Consider the following 23,498-nt stretch of genomic DNA (forward strand, 5'->3'; position numbering starts at 1 on the left):
GCGTGAAACTTAATCAGACTGCCGTGAGAGTAGGCCAAGCAGCCCGCCTTGAAAAAGATTTTACTAAAGCGCACATTGAAGGTGCCGTGCGAATGGAAGTGGACACGGTTCATCGATCCGATCATGTCCTGGGACACTCTCGTGAAAGCGTTTGCCAGCCATCAGCGCAAGCTGCAACCACAGAAACTAAGGTACAAGATTACCAAAATCGCATCCCGTCCGAGGGTAATGTCCGTCAAGTCAAGTATGGACAGCACAACAAGACCCTGCCCATCACATCGTGGTCGGAACCTTGCCGAGCTTGTTGGGACTGGACTGGTTCGGGCATTGGGCATGGAGTGACCGGAGTCTTCGAAGCGACGTCGACCTAAAACGAACTAATGAAGGAGTTCGGGGGCGTCTTCAAGACTGTTTGGGCAAATGCGAGGACCCCGATCTCCTTTAACCTTGACCCAGGTTGCTATCCGGTTAAAGGCTAGGAGGGTTCCGTTAAGCCTAAAGCCCAAAATTGACCGGGAGCTGGACAAACTAGTAAGCCAGGGAATACTAGTGCCAGTTGACCATGCAAAGTGGAGACACCATAGTCACCCAATCAAACCGACGGGTCGGTCCGGTTTGTGCTGACTACAAGGCAACGCTTAACAAAGCATTGCAGAAGAGTGCTACCCGTCCCAGTAGTACAACACTTACTGCACTCTTTGGGGCAAGGCCAGGTTTTCGCCAAAGCTAGATTTGGCCCAAGCCTATCAACAGTTACCCGTAGATAGCAACACGGCGAGCACAATGTGACTCACAGGGGTGCTTTTAAATGCACCGGTTACAGTTTGGGGTTAGTGTGGCTCCAGGGTTATTTCAGAACCTAATGGAGCCTATTGCAGGGACTCCCGGGTGGTACCATTTTGATGACGTATTGGTATCCGCTGACAATCTAGAGGAATTAGGGTAAGGCTGAGAAAAGTTTTGGGCATTTTCCGGTCCGCCGGTCTCAAAGTCAAACTGAATAAATGCCAGATCGGGGTAGGATCCGTGAATTCCTGGGCTACCGGATAGACAAGGAAGGAATCCACCCCACTGAGAGCAAGGTTAGGGCAATCAGGAAGGCCCCAGCTCCCAAAACAAAACGGAGTTACAGGCATTCTTAGGTCTGGTCAACTTTTACGCGGTATTTTTAAAAATAAGGCACCATATAACCGCTACACAAATTACTAACAAGACAGCTGTGTGGTCTTGGGGAAAGGCGGAAGCTAGGGCATTCAAGCAGTAAAAACCTTCTGTCTAGCGATAGCCTACTGATTCAATACAATGGCACGCTGCCATTGGTGTTAGTTTGATGCATCTCCCTACGGGGTGGGGGCTGTGCTCAGCCACAGGTTGCCAAATGGCACAGAAGCCCCTATAGCATTTTACTCCCGAACAATGTCAGGCTGAAAGAAACTATAGTCAGCTAGATAGGAAGCCTTGGCCATAGTTTCGGGTAAAGAAGTTCCATGAATATGTATTTGGCCGTGATTAAATCGTCACAGACCATAGACCCTACTAGGTCTGTTGGCAGGCGACGCCCAACGCCCGTGGCTTTCGCCTAGACTGACCCGATGGACTATCTTTCTGGCTGCGTATTCCTACAAATTGTTGCATCGGCCAGGAAAGAGTTAGGGCATGCAGGCGCTTTGAGCAGATGCCCACTACCAGAGACTATCGAAGACCCCTCCGGGCACCGTCCTGCTAATTGACTCTTTGGACTGGGTCCAGTCACTTCAAGGAGGTGGCTCGGGCTTCTTACAAGGACATTACAATAAGAACTGTAATTGGTTGGGTGCAAGAGGATGGCCCGCTGCGCGGCGAGTTTAAGGAATATGTAAAAAGCGGGGTTGTCTCGGCTCAAGGAGGGTGTCTGCTCTGGGGGATAGAGTGGTGATCCCGGAGAAATTGCGGAAAAGTTTGGAACTCCTGCGAGGGCCACCCTGGGATCGTGAGAATGAAGGGTTTAGCAAGGAGCTATGTGTGGTGGCCTTGATGGACACGGAGATTAGTGACAGGGTAGGAAAATGCCAAGCCTGCCAGGAGTCAGACCACTACCACCAACGGCCCCAACTCGAGAGTGGGAGAGACCCCAGGGCCCATGGTCTAGGATCCACATCGATTTTGCGGCCCCTTCCATGGGCAAACATTCCTAGTGGTCGATGCCTATTCCAAATGGCTGGAAATCATTCTTATGAGATCCATGACAGCCGAGGCCGTAATCCCAGTCCTCGGCACCTATTTGTAACCCACGGGTTACCGACACTAGTTTCCGACAACGGCCCGCAATTCACAGCGACCCTGTTTGAGGTACTTGGCAGAGGGCATCGGCATGTCCTCTCGGCGCGTTCCACCCTCGACGAACGGCCTTGCAGAACGTTCGGGAGTAAAGAAGCATTGTCAGAATCAGGCCAGGCGATTGGCAATTAAAATTGACACCTTCCTAGCAGTGCAACACAGAACCCCTGTGTAGCAACTGGCGCAGCCCAGCAGAGCTACTGATGGGCAGGAAGCTTAGGTGCCCATTAGACCGGTTAAACCCAAACTACACCCCAGACGGGTACAAAGGGACAAACGTAAAACAAGAGAAATGACAGTGGAAGTCCAGTATGGGCACACAATTACGGAGAAGGCCCAAATTGGGTAAAGGGACAATCATTGAAACAACGGACCCAAATCATATCGTAGAGATAGAGGATGGCGGGTTTGGGCGCCACATAGACCAATTAAGAAAAGAACAACAAAAGTCCAGAGACAGGCCCTGACTATCCAATGTTTGAATCCACAGCTGACTCAAACCCGGGGCAAGCGCGGGACTTATCTGAGTTCGATGAGGTCCAGCGACACCAACGGTCCCTCCTGAAGAGCAGGGACGATTCTGCAATAATCCAGGGCGGATGGCCTAGAGGAGGCTGAGAGGAACAAACAGTCCCTCCCGGCCAGCTCGACTCACTCCAGAATGGTGCATGAGTCCGAAAGAGTTAGGAGGCGCCCAGTCTACTTGCGTGACTACGAGAAATAAGATGTTAATTTATAAATAGGGGTAAAATGTTTTCTGGGAGGAAGGAGTGTAATGTATCTTTAAGAGTTTTGGAGGGAAATTAGGCGGAAATATGCGTTGCTGATTGGCCGCTGCCTCCAACTGAACTGTATATAAAGAGGGGTTTTTCTGTTGTTCGCTGCTGGGTTCACTATAAACTAAAGAGCTGTTGTCACTCATCTGGTCTCCTGCCTCGTTATTGCCCGAATCTAACAAGCACCGCCCCCTAGAGTCGGCAATGACTAGCACATATGTGCAAGGGGAACCTTTACCTTTACCTTTTTAACTATAGGAGAAAAAAAAAATCATGCCTGACTATAACAATATGGTTTTGACAAAGTGAAAGGACTGTGATTGGGTAGATGGATTTATTTTAAACTGAGCCAGAGGTTTCACTGAAACTTATTACAACTTTTGTTTTCCCCTTTTGCCTTAAAAGGGAAAAAAAAGTAAGCCAAAAAAAATATTCCCCAATCTGTTCTCTCTCATGATTTCACATGCCTCTCAAGCAGAAAAGAAATGTTAGCCGTTTACAGTGATGTGATCTTGAAAAATTGTGGGGAAAATAATGGATGACGGGGTGTCAGAGAAAACCAAGTGAAAAAATAACTTAGCTGGAGTGGGGTGGCAATTGAATCTTAAGAAGGCAACAACAACAACAAAAAGGAGACTGGTTTGGAATGGAAAGCTTCAGGAACAATTATTACAAATATGCCATGTGTGTGAGAGAGAGAACTGAACCCACAGCTATCAATTACAGAACATCATTTTTTAAAAAAATATATATCAAACTATCCAAACACAAATTATCACTGTCATTATCAAATACAGCTTCTTCAAATACAAATCAGTTCTTAATAGAATAGAGTAGAATAGAATAGAATAGAATAGAATAGAATAGAATAGAATAGAATAGAATAGAATAGAATAGAATTTTTTTATTGGCCAAGTGTGATTGGACATACAAGGAATTTGTCTTGGTGCATATGCTCTCAGTGTACATAAAAGAAAAGATACCTTCATCAAGGTGCAACATTTACAACACAAATGATGGTCAATATATCAATATAAATCATAAGGATTGCCAGCAACAAAGTTACAGTCATACAGTCATAAGTGGAAAGAGATTGGTGATGGGAACAATGAGAAGATTAATAGTAGTGCAGATTTAGTGAATAGTTTGACAGTGTTGAGGGAATTATTTGTTTAGCAGAGTCATGGCCTTCGGGAAAAAACTGTTCTTATGTCTAGTTGTTCTGGTGTGCAATGCTCTATAGCGTCATTTTGAGGGTAGGAGTTGAAACAGTTTATGTCCTGGATGTGAGGGTGAGGTTCTTGAGACCTACTGTACTTTTCAGAGTATAAGATGCACTCCCACCCCCAACAGTGGGTGAAAATTGTGGTGTCAATGTTGCTGAAGCCCGCCCACCCGCCAGCCCCTGCCCTTTGGCCATTTTTGGTCTCCACGCATCATGTTTTTGGCCTCCGCGCGTCACTTTTTTGTTGTTGTTGTTTAAAACCTGATGCACGGAGGCGACAATCAGCGGCAATGTGCTGTGGTGATCCTGGCAGCTTGGAATGGGTCTAAAAAAGAGCATGCAGAGGCCAAAAACGCAACACGCGGAGGTAGCGATGGGATTTCGGCAGCATGGAACAGTGGATTGGTAGTATTTCAGGAGGCCGATCCAACTGCCAATCAGCTGCTTGCGCTGAATCAGGCTGTGATAATGTACTGAAACTGACCAGTCTGTTTGCTGTTTGCTGCAAGGATGCTAGCCAGATGAAATACCGATGGATGCTGGTAGGCAGAGGCAGATTTTTTTTTCTTGTTTTCCTCCCCAAAAACTGATGTGCATCTTATACTCTGGAGCGTCTTATACTCCGAAAAATATGATCATTTTCCTTTTGTTCCAGGAAATGATAACATTATTATTAGAATTTTATTAACCACTACACAGAAATCAAGAGCCAAGAACAACGATAAGAATATGCTAAGAAGAATAAGGCAGATGAGCTAAGAACCAGATATACTGAATAAATTAGGCTACCCTGTAAAAGTGATGTATTTATGTGATTACTGCCTGCTTTTATTTTATCACTATATCTTCTTTTATCTACTTCACCCTGGAATCAGATTGTGTATTTTATTTTTATTTTTGCTTTATTGATATGGTCAGAAGACTAATCAATTAATAAACTATTACTAATAAAAATATCTATGGAGATTCTCAGTCATTCAGGTCATGGTTGTCCCAAAGGTGCTTTTTTCAAGAGGCAACTGGATTCTCTGGTTTTTCTTTGAAGATGTTTCGCTTCTTATCCAAGAAGTGTTGTGCCTCGCTCGCCCCCCTCTCCGCAGCCGGGCCCCTCTCGTCTCCTGCCGGACGCTGATAGTGCAGAAGAATGTCCTGGCATGCCTCCAGCCCCCAGTCCTGGCACCATGTCCGGACAGACCGAGCAAGACGAATGGCCTGACTGATTGCTCGGTCTGTCCGGACATGGTGCCAGGACTCCAGCCCCCAGTCCTGGCACCATGCCTGGAAAAACAGAGCAGCTGGGCCCCTCTCCCAGATCATGTGAGCCTGATGAGTGTGAAGCCAGTCACGAGCTGGAATTACCGGCAGCTGGAGGCTGGAGGGACCCACGCTTCCGGAGAGTGGAGAGGCGACGTCAGCAAAAGGAAGGGAGGGGCAGGCCTGGATAAGTGCTGAGTCATGGAGCCACACCCCACGGCCTATATAAAGGATCTGCTTTCTGGCATTCTTTGAGTCAGGCAAAGTCTAAATTGGATTGCTGAAGTCATATCCTGGTCTCCTGCCTGCCCTGAGAACTCTGACAGAACTTTGGCAAAGCTGCAGAGGCACGCTTGATACGGATTTCCCCGACCCGGCCGTCAGAGGAGGAGTGGGACACGACAATAAGCTTCTTCAGCTCTGAAAAAGCTTCTTGGGTGAGAAACGAAACATCTTCAAAGAAAAACCAGAAAGCCCCATTGTCTCTTGAAAAAGCACCTTTGGGATACTAATAAGAATGTTTTATCTCTGTGAGACTTGGTAGTAAAGTGATAGGTAGAATTGCACCCACTGATTAATTGTTCTCACTGTCAGGAATTTTCTCCTTAGTTCTAAGTTGCTTCTTTCTTTGATTTGTTTCCACCCATTGCTTCTTGTTCTACCCTCAGGTGCTTTGGAGAATAGCTTGACTCCCTCTTCTTTGTGGCAGCCCCTGAGATATTGGAACACTGCTATCATGTCTCCCCTAGTCCTTCTTCTCATTAAACTAGGCATACCGAGTTCCTGCAACCGTTCTTCATATGTTTTAGCCTCCAGTCCCCTCATCTTTGTTGCTCTTCTCTGCACTCTTTCCAGAGTTTCAACATCTGTTATATATTGTGGCAACCAAACTGGATGCAAAATACCAAGTATGGTCTTACCAAGGCATTATAAAGTGGTACTAATACTTCATGTGATCTTGATTCTATCCCTCTGTTTATGCAGCCTGGGACTGTGTTGGCTGTAACGAACAATAGCAAATGTGGTGTAAAGGCTGATGCCATTGGCCAATTGATCAGTGGCGGCAACAAAAATGTCAACAAATTGACTATAAGCAGCATCGTGAATGAGTTGCCAGAGTTATTCATTGGCTGCTTGGCCATTTGATATGAATGTAGTAAAAAGTCCTGAGACCATCAAGTTGGGAAGATGTTGGAAAATGAGCAGGTTATGGTTTTGTGGGATTTTAAGATCCAAATAGATAGGCATCGTGTTCATAAGATGCCTGATATAACAGTTATTGAAGTCTGGTTCTTTGATGCTAGGATTAAGGAAATATCGGGACTTGAAGATAGAAATTAAATGCTTATGGGAAAAGAAACCCATTGCTATACGAATTTGGATTGGAGTCCTTAGCAGAATACCTAAAGGACTTCCCCAACGAGCACACAATATATTCAAACTTAAAGTGAACCGCTCCAATCTCGATTGTAGAAAATATGACTTCAGGAACAGAGTTGTTAATGCCTGGAATGCTCTACCTGACTCTGTGGTCTCATCCCAAAATCCCCAAAACTTTTATCAAAAACTATCTACTATTGACCTCACCCCATTCCTAAGAGGTCTGTAAGGGGCGTGCATAAGAGCACCAGCGTGCCTACCGTTCCTGTCCTAATGTTCCCTTTAGTTGTATTCATTTTGTGTATTCAGTCCATGCTTATACTTATATATATTATCTAATATGTACTTGACAAAATAAACAAACAAATAAATAAATAAATAAAATAAACATCTAGAAATATTGAATTTATTAGACCTGAATATTTTATTTATTTATTTATTTATTATTTATTTATTTTGTCACATAATATATATAAGCATAAGCATGAATTAACTATACAATATATAAGCATATATATGAGTATGAGTATGTAATAACTATATTAATTGGATATAATGAAAGGAAACAATAGGACAGGAATGGTAGGCACGCTTGTGCTCTTATGCATGCCCCTTACAGACCTCTTAGGAATGGGGTGAGGTCAATAGTAGACAGTTTTTGGTTAAAGCTTTGGGGATTTTGGGAAGAGACCACAGAGTCAGGTAGTGTATTCCAAGTATTAACAACTCTGTTACTGAAGTCATATTTTCTGTAATCAAGATTGGAGCGGTTCACATTAAGCTTAAATCTATTGTGTGCTCGAGTATTGTTGCAATTCAAGCTGAAGTAGTCTTCGACAGGAAAGACATTGTAATAGATGATTCTATGAGTTAAACTCAGGACATGTCGTAGGCAGCGTAGCTCTAAATTTTCTAAACCTAGGATTTCAAGTCTGGTGGCATAAGGTATTTTGTTGTATTTGGAGGAGTGGAGAACTCTTCTTGTAAAATATTTCTGGACACGCTCAAATGTATTGATGTCAGAAATGTGGTGTGGGTTCCAGACAGTCGAGCTGTATTCTAATTTTATTCTAATAATAATAATAATAATTGTATCCTAATTTTACAAAGCAAACACCCTGCTTGGAACTGTCTACATTCTTAGACACGACGTCATTCTTAGGTCCTTGATTACTACTCAAATTATTCAGTTTACACCAGCCTTAGACTGTGAATATAATTATAGAACACCCACACGTAATAAAATAAAATAATTGGAAATCCTTAATGATATGTGTAAGTAGAGATACACAGGTGAGTCTCTCCAGATTTTCCCTACATTTTTTTTATGCGTGACTCTCTGCAGCTGCTTTAATTGCTGGTAGAGAGTCTTAAAATAATTCAGTGTGAATTTAGAATTCATCAGGATTTATAAAGCAAAGTTGACATAGTCTGTGCTGGGTATCATCACATACATATAAGCCAATGATTTTTCCCTTCCAATCAGTGTAAAGATTATATAAGAAAAACAGGATGGGAGTCTTTCAAACTTGGCCTGAATTTTTGAAGAGTCAAAAAATGATTTATCCTACTTTATATACTTTATTCCCCAAGACTGGCATAGTGGCCTAGTAGTGAAGACATTTGCCTCCCGTTTGGAAGGTTGAGAGTTCAGTCCTAGGTAGCAGCAGATGTTTTTCTCCTAGGGCACAAAGAGAAAAATATCTGCTGTGAACACTGTGCGGCATCAGGAAGGGCATCCAGCCAGTAAATGCTCAGCTCTATCCAATTCCCAGGATTCTACCCTGGATTAAAGGATTACAGGGTCCTAAAAAGGAGTTATATACTGTACTCCCCCCCCCATATTTCAAAAGTTACTAGATATAGGTATTAATGCTCAGTTCTCTTACACAGTCCGATCTTTCCATGGACCATTACACTATGTATTATAATGGTCCCCACCAGTTCAAACCAATTTGAATCCAATTTGGAGATTTGGTTTGTATCTATTTAGTCATCAGAATCCAATTAGATGGAGATTTCCCATCAATTTAAGCATTTCCTTTGAATGGGATTTACTTCCTGAACTGATTGGAAGGGCTGAATTCAATCTGAAGCAATTTGCCCAACCCTGCTGTGACTTGGAAAATATTTTCATTGATGGAGGGGCAGGAGAACCAAGGCAATTCAATCGGGTATTGTTTCCCAATTGTAAGTAATTTATATCCATCGGCTCCCTGTATTTAAACAGAAAAAAGAACTAATGAAGCCCCCCGTCAGTGAAACACCTATTGGAATGTTCCTTATTATTTTCCCCCTCCCCTTAAACCTTAATGAGGTGTAATTACAGTTTCTAGTTGTTTTTGTCTGGGACATGCATTATTTCAAGAAAGAATAGCTGACAAGTCACAGCATTTCACTCTCTGAATGGCAAACTTGCTTGCAAGTATGTAAATGAGGAAACTCGGAGAACAGCCTGGAGATATTAACATCTGTGTGAATGAAGCAACCATTTCACAATTCAGTGGACCTTAAACAAAACAGACATTCAAAGCTGTTCAGTACATGAGGCGGATTTTTAAATATGTTCAATTACCGCCTGTCGCCCAGCTGTCACCCGAGCACGGCTTCACGAACACCGGGGAATTTTGCACCGACATTCCATGCATGTAAAAATGGTGTTCCGCAGGAACTCGTACCGGCATGCTAAAGTTGTTCATTATTCACCTCCTCCCTCCACCCCCTTGGTGAATTAGAATTCACAGCCACTCTTTTATTTATAGTACGGGGTGGACTGATCACTGAGGATAGATGGAGGATGATTGGCTGCTTGCCATCCAGTAACGTGGCTTTTTCCTTATATTTGCAACCTGCCCCAGAATTAAGAGACTTGGAGAAAAAGGATATTGAAAGCATAAAATAATATCGTGCAGTCCGGGTTGCTTCACATTACTGGTTCCTAATGATTTATGCTAAAGTCATTTGCAGGAAATTGCAAGTCTAGAAATTGGTTTCTGCATTGTGGTGGGGTTGTTTGGGAATAAATGAACCCAAAATACTTCTGAGGTCTGGAAAACAACAGGAAGCATGTCTGATGTCCCTAACTTTTTTATTATTATTTTATTTTATTTTATTTTATTTTATTTTATTTTATTTTATTTTATTTTATTTTATTTTATTTTATTTTATTTTATTTTATTTTATTTTATTTTATTTTATTTTATTTTATTTTATTTTATTTTATTTTATTTTATTTTCTCTTATCTTATCTTATCTTATCTTATTTTATTATTTTATTTTATTTGTCAATCATATATAAGATAAACAGGTAAAAGTATAAACATAATTTGGATACATGAAAAGTGTAAGTAAAAATGGAATCTTAGGACGGGGACAGTAGGCGTGCGGGTGCACTTATGCACGCTCCTTACAGACCTCTTAGGAATGGGGTGAGGTCAACAGTAGACAGTTTAAGCTTAAAGTTTTGGTTAGGTAAGGAGACCTACATAAACATAAAAAGATGCACAGATTTGTAAACAGACTTCAGATGATAATTAGAACTGCAGAAAAAACAATTACTACCAACCTGCCTTACACTGAGGACCTGTATACTGCATGAGTCAAAAAGAGGGCTGTGAAAATATTTACAGACCCTTCAGATGTCCTAGATATAAATTGTTTCAACTTCTACCCTCAAAACGATGCAATAGAGCATTGCACACCAAAACAACTAGACAAAAGAACAGTTTTTTCCCGAACACCATCACTATGCTAAACAAATAATTCCCTCAACAGTGTCAAACTATTTATTAGGTCTGCCTTACTACTATTATTAATCTTCTCATCATTCTTGACAAATGTATCTTGTCTTTTTATGTACACTGAGAGCATATGCACCAAAGAAAAATTCCTTGTGTGTCCGATCACACTTGCCCAATAAAGAACTGAATTCTATTCTATTCTATTCTATTCTATTCTATTCTATTCTATTCTATTCTATTCTATTCTATTCTATTCTATTCTATTCTATTCTATACTCTGGATGGGGAGAAACAGACTCAAGCTCAATCCCTCCAAGACGGAGTGGCTGTGGATTCCGGCACCCCGGTACAGTCAGCTGCATCCGCAGCTGACTGTTGGGGGCGAGTTAGTGGCCCCAAAGGAGGTGGTTCGCAACTTGGGCGTCCTCCTGGATGGCGGCTGTCCTTTGAGGAACATCTGGCAGCCGTCACCAGGAGGCTTTTACCAAGTTCGCTTGGTTCGCCAGTTCGTCCCTTCCTTGACGGGATGCCTTATGCACGGTCACTCACGCTCTGGTTACGTCTCGGCTGGATTATTGCAATGCTCTCTACATGGGGCTGCCCTTGAGGTGCACCGGAGGCTGCAGTTAGTCAGAATGCAGCTGCAGTGGTAATGGGAGCAGCTCGAGGCTCCCACGTAACACCTCTGCTCCGTGGTTGCACTGGCTTCCTGTGGTCTTTCGGTGCGCTTCAAGATCCTGGTTACCACCTTTAAAGCGCTCCATGGCTTGGGACCCGGGTACTTACGAGACCGCCTGCTGTTACCGTATGCCTCCCATCGACCCGTGCGCTCTCACAGAGGGCCTTCTCAGGGTGCCGTCCGCCAAACAATGTCGGCTGGCGGCTCCCAGGGGTGAGCCTTCTCTGTGGGAGCACCGGCCTCTGGAGCGAACTCCCCTGGCTTCGTCAAGTTCCTGATCTTCGGACCTTCCGTCGTGAGCTAAAAACATACTTATTTATTCAAGCAGGACTGGCATAAATAGTGATTTTAAATTGGGGTTTTAGAGATTTTAAACATTTGTAAATTTTTTAATTTTTAAATTATCGGCCATTTATTAATAGTTTCTTTTAATTTCTTTTAATTGTATATACTCTGTATTTTATTTCGGCTGTACACCGCCCTGAGTCCTTCGGGAGAAGGGCGGTATAAAAATCTAATAAAACTAAACTAAACTAAACTAAACTATTCTATTCTATTCTATTCTATTCTATTCTAATTAGAGAATGGAAGCTGCCAAGTTTGTTGCTGTTTTAAATGACCCAGTGAGGTCATTTATGATGAGAAAAAGTCCATTCAGATAGAACTGGTATAAAACTCTGGTTGGCTAAACTTTGAGAGAAACAGCATCTGCAATAATCTGGACAATCAAGAAATAAACTTCATTGCTCAGGTACCCTTTTTAATCTAATGGTGTTGGATTTCAGCAGCTGTTTAAGAATTGAAATCACTAAAGCAACTACTGATTGATTGATTGATTGATTGATTGATTGATTGATTGATTCTAATTTGCTGCTGCCCATCCTCAGAATGATTCTGGGCAGCTCACAATATAAAAACAAACACATTAAAATAAGTAAGAAATACCATCGGGAATAATAAAACAGCAATTTGTACAGTATCTGTCAAGCTTCAGGAAAAATCAGGAGACAGTTCAAACAGGTATATATTAATTGTCAGCTTAAGCTCTCTACAAGAATCTGAACTACTAACAGACAAGGGAAATTAGCAGGAGATAAGAATAGAAGGAATTCAAGGCAGGATTTCTTGTGGGCATACAGGGGACTCAGGATTGATGATGTGACCTCTTCTTTGGGCTCAGATTGGTCATCTCCTACAGTATCAATCATAAGCAACAGAGATCAAACACCTCCAAGATCCACCCTATCCAAGGCCTGGGGGATCTATTTGATCACTAAGGCTTCCTGGAATGCAGACAAACAGATATTTCATTTCAATCCCTGACCAGATTAGATTTATTTGTTCCAAAGGTGCTTTTTTCAAGAGGCAACTGGACTTTTTGGTTGTTTTCTTTGAAGATGTTTAGCTTCTCATCCAAGAAGCTTGGAAGAGGGGACAACCATGACCTGGATGACTGAGAATCTCCATAAACATTACATTGATTTGAATGCAAAAGTACATTCAACTAAAACAAACAACTTAAAACTATCCCTGAACAACAAGAACTATTGGCAACCATTTGTGGAGGCAGCTTAGAGACATAATGTAGCAATATATATTTTTTTTGCTGCTTTTACAGAAATAAATCTATCTTGTTGCTTAATAGATAATGCAAATAAAAATTATCAGAAGGGCCTGGAAATTTAAATAAACGAGGGGAAATAAATGGTGGTGAATATCCTTGTAGAATTGGTAATACAGAAGAACATCTGTGGAATGGAACCATGACAGAGCTGTTAGGATCTCAGGGATGACTGCAGAGTTCCAGCATTGCAATTTGACTTGATAGATTTTCAATGCTGCTTGAACTGAAACAGAAAAAAAAATGTTGCCAATGATGATAATATTCAAATTAGCAAGGATACACTTTAAAAAGAACCTCTCCCTATGTCTGAAGAGAAAAGTTAATAGAATAGAATTCAATTCTTTATTGGCCAAGTGTGATTGGACACACAAGGAATTTGTTTTTGGTGCATATGCTCTCAGTGTACATAAAAGAAAAGATACATTCAACAAGAATCATAAGATACAACACTTAATGATAGTCACAGGAAACAAATAAGCAATTGAATCATACTAGGAAACAATCAATATAAATTGTAAGGATATAGCAACAAGTTACAGTCTTACAGTCATAAGTGGGAGGAGATGGGTGATAGGAAAGATGAGAAGATTAATAGTAATAGTAATGCAGACTGAGTAATTTGACAGTATTGAGGGAATTATTTATTTAACAGAGTGATGGCATTCGGGAAAAAACTGTTCTTGTGTCTAGTTGTTCTGATGTGCAGTGCTCTATAGCATCGTTTTGAAGGTAGGTGTTGAAACAGTTTATGTCCAGGATGTGAGGGGTCTGTAAATATTTTCACAACCCTCTTTTTGACTCATGAGGTATACAGGTCTTCAGTGGAAGGCAGGTTGGTAGCAATTGTTTTTTCTGCAGTTCTAATTATCATCTGAAATCTGTGTCTGTCTTGTTGGGTTATAGAGGTGCAGATGACAGACTCAATAATTCCACTGTAGAAATGGATCAGCAGCTCCTTAGGCAGTTTGAGCTTTCTGAGTTGGCACAGAAAAAACATTCTTTGTTGTCCTTTTTTGATGACTTTTTTGATGTTAGCTGTCCATTTTAGATCTTGCGATATGGTAGAACCTAGAAATTTGAAGGTTTCTACTGTTGATACTGTGTTGTCTAGTAATGTGAAAGGTGGAAGTATGGGAGGGTTTCTCCTAAAGTCTACTACCATTTCTATGGTTTTGAGTGTGTTCAGTTCCAGATTGTTCCGGTCGCACCATGAGACTAGTCGTTCATACTCCTGTCTGTATGCGGATTCATCATTGTCTTGAATGAGATCAATCACTGTTGTGTCATCTGCGAACTTCAGTAGTTTAACAGATGGATTGTTAGAGATGCAGTCATTGGTATACAGAGAGAAGAGAAGTGGGGAGAGCACACTGCCTTGGGAGGCTCTTGTGCTAATTGTACAGATATTTGATGTGATTCTGTTTAGCTTCACCTGACGATGATAATGATGATACTTAAAAAAAACCCAGTAACTTCCACATATATATTACTATTTTAAAAAATGACTTTAACATTCAACATTAACTCCCCCACAAAAAATAAAGATCATATCCAGTTTTACCAATGTTGTAACAGCCTATTTGAAGACCTTAATGTTCTTCACAAAATTGCATGAAACTATGCTGATATTCTCATTTAAAGCATTAACTAATTTTGCCAACACATATTTCTGCTAACAGTTATTCCACCATAGATACCGTATGTGTTTTGGATGTAGATCCATAGATCTCTGCAAAAGCTTTGCTAATTCAATTGGAAAGCTTTCTGGGAAATTAATTGTATATCATGGGAATGTGGAAAACAAAAGTTTATTTTCCATCTCAGCAAGATCCTATCAAGTTGACATTTTAAAATGAATTAGTGTATCTCATTCCCACCTTATTTAGTGTGACAGTTCTAATTGTGCTAATATTCTCATCTCAGTGGCACCACTCAAAATTGGATTGTTTTACAAAACAGCTGCTGTACTTGAAAAAGCTGCTATGCCTTTCAACATAATGAAAAGTGGGTCTCATATTTACATTACTTTTGGAAGAGAGAATGCTATTAGTGGGACAATCACTGTTCTCAGTATCCAGTGTGTTCGCACCCTAGGAAAAGATGGAGAAAAGGACATCCCCAAGGATAAACTAAAAAGCAGAGACATCTAAAACTTGTCAACTTCAAATATCAACCAACAAATGCTCAGTCTTACATATTGGTGAAAAGAACCCCAATATCAAGTACAAGCTTGATGGACATTACTTTACAGACGACCCCCTACCTGTCAAAGACCTTGGAGTTTTCATATCAAATGACCTAAATGCCAAAGCCCACTGCAACTACATAGCAAAAAATGCTCTAAGAGTTGTAAACTTAATTTTACATAGCTTCTTTTCCAAAAACTCTGCACTACTAACCAAAGCATACAAAACATTTGCCAGACTTATTCTTGAATACAGGTCATCCGTCTGGAACCCATACCACATCTCTGACATTAACACTATCGAACGTGTCCAGAAATATTTTACTAGAAGAGTTCTTCACTCCTCTGAAAACAACAAAATACCTTATACCACCAGGCTTGAAATCCTGGGTTTAGAAAACTTAGAACTCCGCCGACTCCGACATCATCTGTGTTTAACACACAGAATCATCTATTGTAATATCCTTCCTGTAAAAGACTACTTCAGCTTCAATCGGAACAATACAAGAGCAAACAATAGATTCAAACTTAATGTCAACCATTTCAAACTTGATTGCAGAAAATATGACTTTTGTAACAGAGTTGTTAATGCTTGGAAATCACTACCTGACTCTATAGTCTCTACTCAAAATCTCAAAATCTTCAACCAAAAACTGTCTACTATTGAACTCACCCCATTTCTAAGAGGACTATAAGGGGCGTGCATAAGAGCACAAAAGTGCCTACCATTCCTGTCCTATTGTTCTCTTCATTATAGTATTATATGCATACTTTTACTTATATTTTTACTTATATATACTTTTCTCTCATGATGAATTATTGTTTATGTTGATGATTGTACATACTGTTGTGACAAAATAAAATTAAAAATAAAATAAAATAAAATTAAAAAAAGCCTGTATAGTCAAGGCTATGGTTTTCCCAGTTGCAATGTATGGCTGTGAAAGTTGGACCATAAGAAGGGCTGAGCGCTTTGAAGTCTAGTGCTGGAAAAGACTCCTGCAAGTCCCTAGTCAGTCTTAGAGGAGATCAACCCAACTGCTCTTTAGAAGGCCAGATCCTGAAGATGAAATTCAAATACTTTGGCCACCTAATGAGAAGGAAGGACTCATGGAGAGGAGCCTAATGCTAGGAAAGATTGAGGGCAAAAGAAGAAAGGGACGACAGAGAACGGGGTGACTGGATGGAGTCACTGAAGCAGTAGCTGTGAGCTTAAATGGACTCCAGAGGATGGTAGAGAACAGGAAAGCCTGGAGGAACATAGTCCATGGGGTCACAATGGGTTGGATACGACTTCACAACTAACAACAACAAGGATAAACTTGATAGGCACAATGATACACTGTAAGCCGCCCTGAGTCTTCGGAGAAGGGCAGGGTATAAATGTAAACAAAAAAAAAAAATGCTGGTAAAAAGAATAAAAAGGAAAATTTGCAGAAAATACTACCAGAATTGTAATTTGTTTCTATAATTCCTAAAAAGCCATGTGATTCCTACCAAGGATTCCCCAGCTTTCCATACTGCTCTCCAAAGCCTTCATATTGGCCGTGTGACTCTTCCAGAAGAGGAATTTGAAGACATTCAATATTGCTTTTTCCCCCCTCATGACAACTATCATGTTCTGTTTGATAATGATAATAGATTCTTGAAATTTCTGGTGTCCAGTATAAATCAGCAGCTAAGGCATTAGAGTAGAATCGGGGAAGAAGAAGAAAGGAGAAGGGAGAGGGATAAGGAGGAGGAGGAGGAGGAGAAAGGAAGAAAGAAGGAGAAAGGAAGAAGGAAGGAGGAGGAGGAGGAGGAGGAGGAGGAGAAGAAGAAGAAGAAGAAGAAGAAGAAGAAGAAGAAGAAGAAGAAGAAGAAGAAGAAGAAGAAGAAGAAGAAGAAGAAGAAGAAGAAGAAGACGACGACACCATAGTTAAAGAAGTATGTGGCAGAATCTGCGAGCCAGAAAGATGTAAATTTAATTGATACGACTTGGAAAGATGCCTTCTGCCAATCAGGGCTTTTTCCCATTCTGAAGTTAAAGTGTTCTCCACCCAGTATACAGTTTTCTATCACTACTATTGATTCCTTTCCTGCCTCTCTACCTTTATTTCCAGACACTGGAGTCCTCTGAGACTGCCCTTCAAGCTAGCGGGTAAGAAACCTTAACAGATTTTACTCACCTTGAGGCTATCATTGGAAGGTGTTGGCATCTGGAGAAAAGGCCACATTAATAATGGCAAGCTAAGGATTAAACTTTATTCATGTGCTGAGGACAAGATAAAGTCAGTGTCACAGATTCAGGGTGGAAAATAAGTGTTGCCATAGCATGGTTGTGTCATGGTTAGGTAGATGTTAGATACGGGCTTTCCTATGTTCCTGCTGAGTGCAAGATGTTACTGGAGATGGGGAAAAAAAAAACTTTGATCCCTGACAAAGATAAGTAACAAGTGTACAAATGTATATTTCAAACTTGATAGAGATTACCTTGAATTGTTTTATTTATTTATTTTTATTTATTTATTTTGTTGAGTACATATTAGATAATATATATAAGTATAAGCATGAATTGAATACATAAAATGAATACAACTAAAGGGAACATTAGGACAGGGACAGTAGGCACACTGGTGCTCTTATGCACGCCCCTTACAGACTTCTTAGGAATGGGGTGAGTCCTTCGGGAGAAGGGCGGTATAAAAGTTTAATAAATAAATAAATAAATAAAACAGTAGACAGTCTTAGGTTAAAATTTTGGGAGTTTGGGGATGAGACCACAGAGTCCGGTAGTGCATTACAGGCATTAACAACTCTGTTGCTGAGATCATATTTTCTGCAGTCGAGTTTGGAGCGGTTTACCTTAACTTTGCATCTATTGTGTGCTCGTGTATTGTTGTGGTTGAAGCTGAAGTAGTCATTGATAGGTAGGACATTGTAGCATATGATTTTATGAGCTATGCTTAGGTCATATCGAAGGCGGCGTAGTTCTTAATTTTCTGAAACCAGAATTATTAGTCTGGTGGCATAAGGTATTTAGTTGCGAGCCAAGGAGTGGAGGACACTTCTTGTGAAATATTTCTGGATGTGCTCAATTGTATTAATGTCTGAAATGTGGTATGGGTTCCAGACAGATGAGCTGTATTCAAGAATTGGTCTAACAAATGTTTTGTATGCTCTGGTTAGTAGTGTAATATTACCGGAGAAGAAGCTACACAAGATTAGGTTTACAAGCCTTAATGCCTTTTTGGCAATGTTGTTACAATGGGCTTTGGCACTTAGATCATTTGATATGAGTACTCCAGAGTGAAGGTCATCTAAAAGGTCATGTCCACTTAGCCTGTATTTTGTGTTCTGATTCTTTTTGCCAATGTGTAAGACAGAGCATTTATTGGTTGAGATTTGGAGTTGCCAATTTTTGAACCATTCCGACACAAAGTCAAGGTCTTTTTGAAGGGTAGCAGCATTGTTGGTAGTGTTAAATAGTTTAACACAATCAGCAAAGAGAATGCAGTTACTTATAATATGATTATGAGTATTGAATGACATCCCATACACATATTTATTAATTTATTAATTTATATCAGAGGCAGGTAATCTTGAGGACATAGATGGCTTATTATATGTTATAGAAGCATTTAAGTCCTAAAAGATTGCATTTCTTTGTGCCGAGCAATAGAGAAATGCTCTTTAAAAATTTAATTCCAGGGAATCCAACTCCCTATATAGCTTGGCAGTGTCCTTTTTTTCCTTCTTTTTCAGACAGAGTATATAATTTCTGGAATCCATTCTGAAAGTTTTGGCAATGACACCAACCCTGAATTTTCTGTCCAAAGGCAATAAGCTCCAAAAGTGATAGACAATTTAATTGCATGATAAAAGGAAATATAATGGGAGCAAAACAAATAAATAGAATAGAATAGAATAGAATTTTTATTGGCCAAGTGTGATTGGACACACAAGGAATTTGTCTTGGAGCATATGCTCTCAGTGTACATAAAAGAAAAGATACGTTCATCAAGGTACAACATTTACAACACAATTGATGGTCAATATATCAATATAAATCATAAGGATTGCCAGCAACAAGTTATAGTCATACAGTCATAAATGGAAAGAGATTGGTGATGGGAACTATGAGAAGATTAATAGTAGTGCCGATTCAATAAATAGTTTGACAGTGTTGAGGGAATTATTTGTTTAGCAGAGTGATGGCCTTCGGAAAAAACTGTTCTTGTGTCTAGTTGTTCTGGTGTGCAGTGCTCTATAGCGTCATTTTGAGGGTAGGAGTTGAAACAGTTTATGCCCAGGATGTGAGGGGTCTGTAAATATTTTCAAGGCCCTCTTCCTGATTCGTGCAGTATACAGGTCCTCAATGGAAGGCAGGTTGGTAGCAATTATTTTTTCTGCAGTTCTAATTATCCTCTGAAGTCTGTGTCTTTCTTGTTGGGTTGCAGAACTGAACCAGACAGTTATATAAAGTTAAATAAAGATGGGGGTACCATAAAGGGAAAGGAAAACTCAGAAATAAGAGTGGACGTATTTCAGCTTATGGGAGGAGAATGTGCGCACCAACAGCATTGGGGGGAAAATATGTAAAAGTTGGATTTTTTCCTTAGTAGGTGAATCTCACATTTTGAGCATTTCTGAATGGGGCCATTTGAGGATTTGAAGGCATAATGAATTGACATAATTGGAAGAGATTAGAAGAGCTGAATATGTACAGCCTGGAGGATGGAAGGGAAATGGGGACCTGACTGAAACCTTTAAATGTATTAAGGGTATGAATAAGGTCCGAGAAGGCAGTGTTTTCAATATTGAGCAAAAAACAGAGACCGCGGGGGGCATAACCTCAAACTGACAGGAGGGAAGTTCAAAAGTAATGTTAGAAAGTACGACTTCACAGAAAAAGTAGCTTAGAAGCTTAGAACCAACTTCCAGGGGAAGCAATGCGTCAATCATCAGTAACTGAGTTTAAACATGCTTGGGATAAACACATGTCCATTATCCAACAAATAAATAAAAGATAAAAAATAACAATTAAAATATAATAAATAAATGGAGGGGAGGCACAATGGTTCGGCAGTTAAAGACGCTGAGCTTGTTAGCTAAAAAGCTGACAGTCTAGGTTTGAAACCCAAGATCTGCATGACAGGGTAAGCTCCCGTTACTTGCTCCAGCTCCTGCCCACGTAGCAGTTTGAAAGCAGGCAAATGTGAGTAGATAAATAAATACCACTTCAGTGGGAAGATAATATTGTTCCATGTGCCTCAGTCTAGTCATGCTGGCCACTTGACCATGGAAACATCTTTGACCAATGCTGGCTGCCTCGTTGTTGTGGTCTGCCAGCAGCCTGCGGACCTGGCAGCAGAGTCAGACAGTGAAGAGGCTGGGGAGGATGATGGGCCAGTCCTGGAATCAGGGGAAGGCTCGGACAAGGGCTCTGCATCGGAGGCAGATGGGGCCAGGGCCATTTGGGAGCGATGCACGGACTCTGGAGCCTCCAGAGGCAGACAGCAGAGAGGCAGAGGAACAGGAGGAGCCTGTTCCTAGTGCACGCATGAGAATAGCCGCCAGAAGGCAAGAGCAGCTGAAGCAAAAAGGACAACTCAGGAGTAAGGCCAGAAGATGATTGGCCACTCCCATAAGTCTTAAAAGAGCAGCAACGAGCCGTTGGGTTCTTTGTGGAAAAGCAATTCCATTGCTTCTTGTCAGCATCTCTTGAACTTTGCAGCCGTTTTGCCAAGAAAAGCCTTTGGCAGGTTGCCAAAAACAACAAAGGTTGGTGATAAGGCCGAAGGACTGTTTATAAAGAATTTGTTTTGGACTAAGCTGAGAATGAATTAATTCTCAGCTGTTTTAATAAAATAAGTTTGTTCAGGACTGAATTGTTTTTGGTAATCACTATATGGGCCTCGGTCACAACACTCGTCTAGCACCTTGCTTTAGAGTTGGATACCACTGGACAAGGGAAACCTTTACCAATAAACAAACAAACAAACAAACAAAAAACTTCAAAAGACAAACTGAATGGACCACTGGGGTCTTTTTCTGCCATTGTTTTTTTTTAAGTTTCTATGACTTGAATATTGAATAGACCAGGAGAAGTGTTCTGTCCCACCTTCGCCTCCGTCCGAATGATGGCTTAATTAGCCGGCATTATCAACTCTGGCTGCAGAATAGTGAGCGTATGCCAAGTGTCTCTGTTATCTCCCTCGACGCCAATGAGTCACCCAGGAACAAACTTCAGCTCTTAGTTAATCAGTTGATTTGCCTGCTACGAAGAGGCACAGCAGCTCTTGCTGCCTTTATATCCTGTGGGGTGTGGCTCCATGACTCAGCACTTCCTAGGCCTGCCCCACCTCTGCTTCTGTTGTTCTCTCCTCTCCTGCCTACGAAACTTAGGGTCCAACCAAGCCTGATTGCTATCAGCTGGGTCTGAAGGCGTGGCCTGGGGGGATAGAGTCAGGGGATGGAGGCCTCATTATCTCTTATTTATTTATTATTTATTTTATTTAATTTTTATACCGCCCTTCTCCCGAAGGACTCAGGGCGGTGTACAGGCAAAAGTAAAAACAACACAATATACAAAATTAAAATACCTTTTAAAAACTTATTAAATTAGCCTGAAATTAAAATTTTCCATACTAAAAACCCCATTTAAAATTAATAAAATTTCCCTTAAAACTAATTTAAGCCAGCCCGGATAAAAGATGTGTTTTAGTTCATGACGAAATGTCCGGAGGTCAGGTATTTGGCGTAAACCGGGAAGCTCATTCCAGAGTGTGGGTGCCCCACAGAGAAGGCCCTTCCTGGGGGCCGCCAGCCGGCATTGTTTGGCGGACGGCACCTGAGAAGTCCCTCTCTATGGGAGCGTGCGGGTCGGTGGGAGGCATGTGGTAGCAGCAGGCGGTCCCGTAAGTACCCAGGTCCTAAGCCATGGGCGCTTTAAAGGTCATTACCAACACCTTAAAGTGCACTCGGAAAGCCACAGGCAGCCAGTGCAGCCTGCGCAGGATCGGTGTTACATGGGAGCTACGTGTAGCTCCTCTATAACCAGCGCAGCTGCATTCTGGACTAACTGAAGCCTCCGGCGCACTTCAAGGAGCCCCATGTAGAGAGCATTACAGTAATCCAAGCGAGGAGGTAGCGGCGCGCATGAGTGACCGTGCATAAGGCATCCCGATCAAGGAAGGCGCAACTGCCGAACCAGGCGAACCTGGTGGAAGGCCCCCTGGAGGCGGCCGTCAAATGATCTTCAAGCGACAGCCGATCGTCCAGGAGGACACCTAAGTTCGCACCCTATCCTTTGGGGCCAATAACTCGCCACCAACAGCCAGCCGCGGCTGCAGCTGACTGAATCGGGTGCCGGCATCCACAGCCACTCCGTCTTGGAGGATTAAGCTTGAGCCTGTTTCTCCCCATCCAGACCCGTCGGCTTCCAAACACGGGACAGCACTTCAACAACTTCATTGGGGTGGTCCGGGGTGGAAAAGTACAGCTGAGTGTCATCAGCGTACTGCTGGTATCTCACCCGAAACCACTGATGATCTCACCCAACGGTTTCATGTAGATGTTGAACAGAAGGCGAGAGAATCGACCCTGAGGACCCCACAAGTGAGGCCCCTCGCGTCGACCTCTGCCCCCTGTCAACACCGTCTGCGACCGGTCAGAGAGATAGGAGGAGAACCACCGATATACGGTGCCTCCACTCCCAATCCCCCAACCGGCGCAGCAGATACCATGGTCGATGGTATCGAACGCCGCTGAGAGGTCTAATAGGACCAGGGCAGAGGAATAACCCCTGTCCCGAGCCCTCCAGAGATCATCCACCAATGCGACCAAAGCTGTCTCCGTGCTGTATCCGGGTCTTCATCCAGGTATTGGGGTAGCTGTCGCGCCACGGCACTCTCTACAACCTTCGCAACAAAGCGAAGGTTGGAGACTGGACGATAATTACCCAAAACAGCTGGGTCCAGGGAGGGCTTCTTAAGGAGGGGTCTCACCACCGCCTCTTTCAAGGCGGCAGGGAAAACCCCTTCCAACAAAGAAGCGTTGATAATCCTCTGGAGCCAGCCTCGTGTCACCTCCTGAGTGGCCAGTACCAGCCAGGAAGGGCACGGGTCCAGTAAACATGTCGTGCCGTGAAGCCTCCCCAACAACCTGTCCACGTCCTCGGGAGCCACAGGGTCGAACTCATCCCAAATGGACTCAACAAGACGTGCCTCCTCTCCCTCGCTTGGATCATCCCAAATTCGATCCAGACCGTCCCTCAGCTGAGCGATTTTATCGTATAGATAACCGCTAAACTCCTCGGCTCGTCCTGCAAGGTCATCC

At 42.0% G+C, this 23,498-nt stretch overlaps 1 pseudogene; it reads left to right on the forward strand.

Moving 5' to 3' along the window:
- Positions 1-23,498, forward strand: part of LOC131199981 (uncharacterized) — a 238,225-nt pseudogene that overhangs the window by 156,055 nt on the left and 58,672 nt on the right.

Source organism: Ahaetulla prasina, chromosome 5 (assembly GCF_028640845.1).
Source record: "Ahaetulla prasina isolate Xishuangbanna chromosome 5, ASM2864084v1, whole genome shotgun sequence".
Lineage (NCBI taxonomy): Eukaryota > Metazoa > Chordata > Lepidosauria > Squamata > Colubridae > Ahaetulla > Ahaetulla prasina.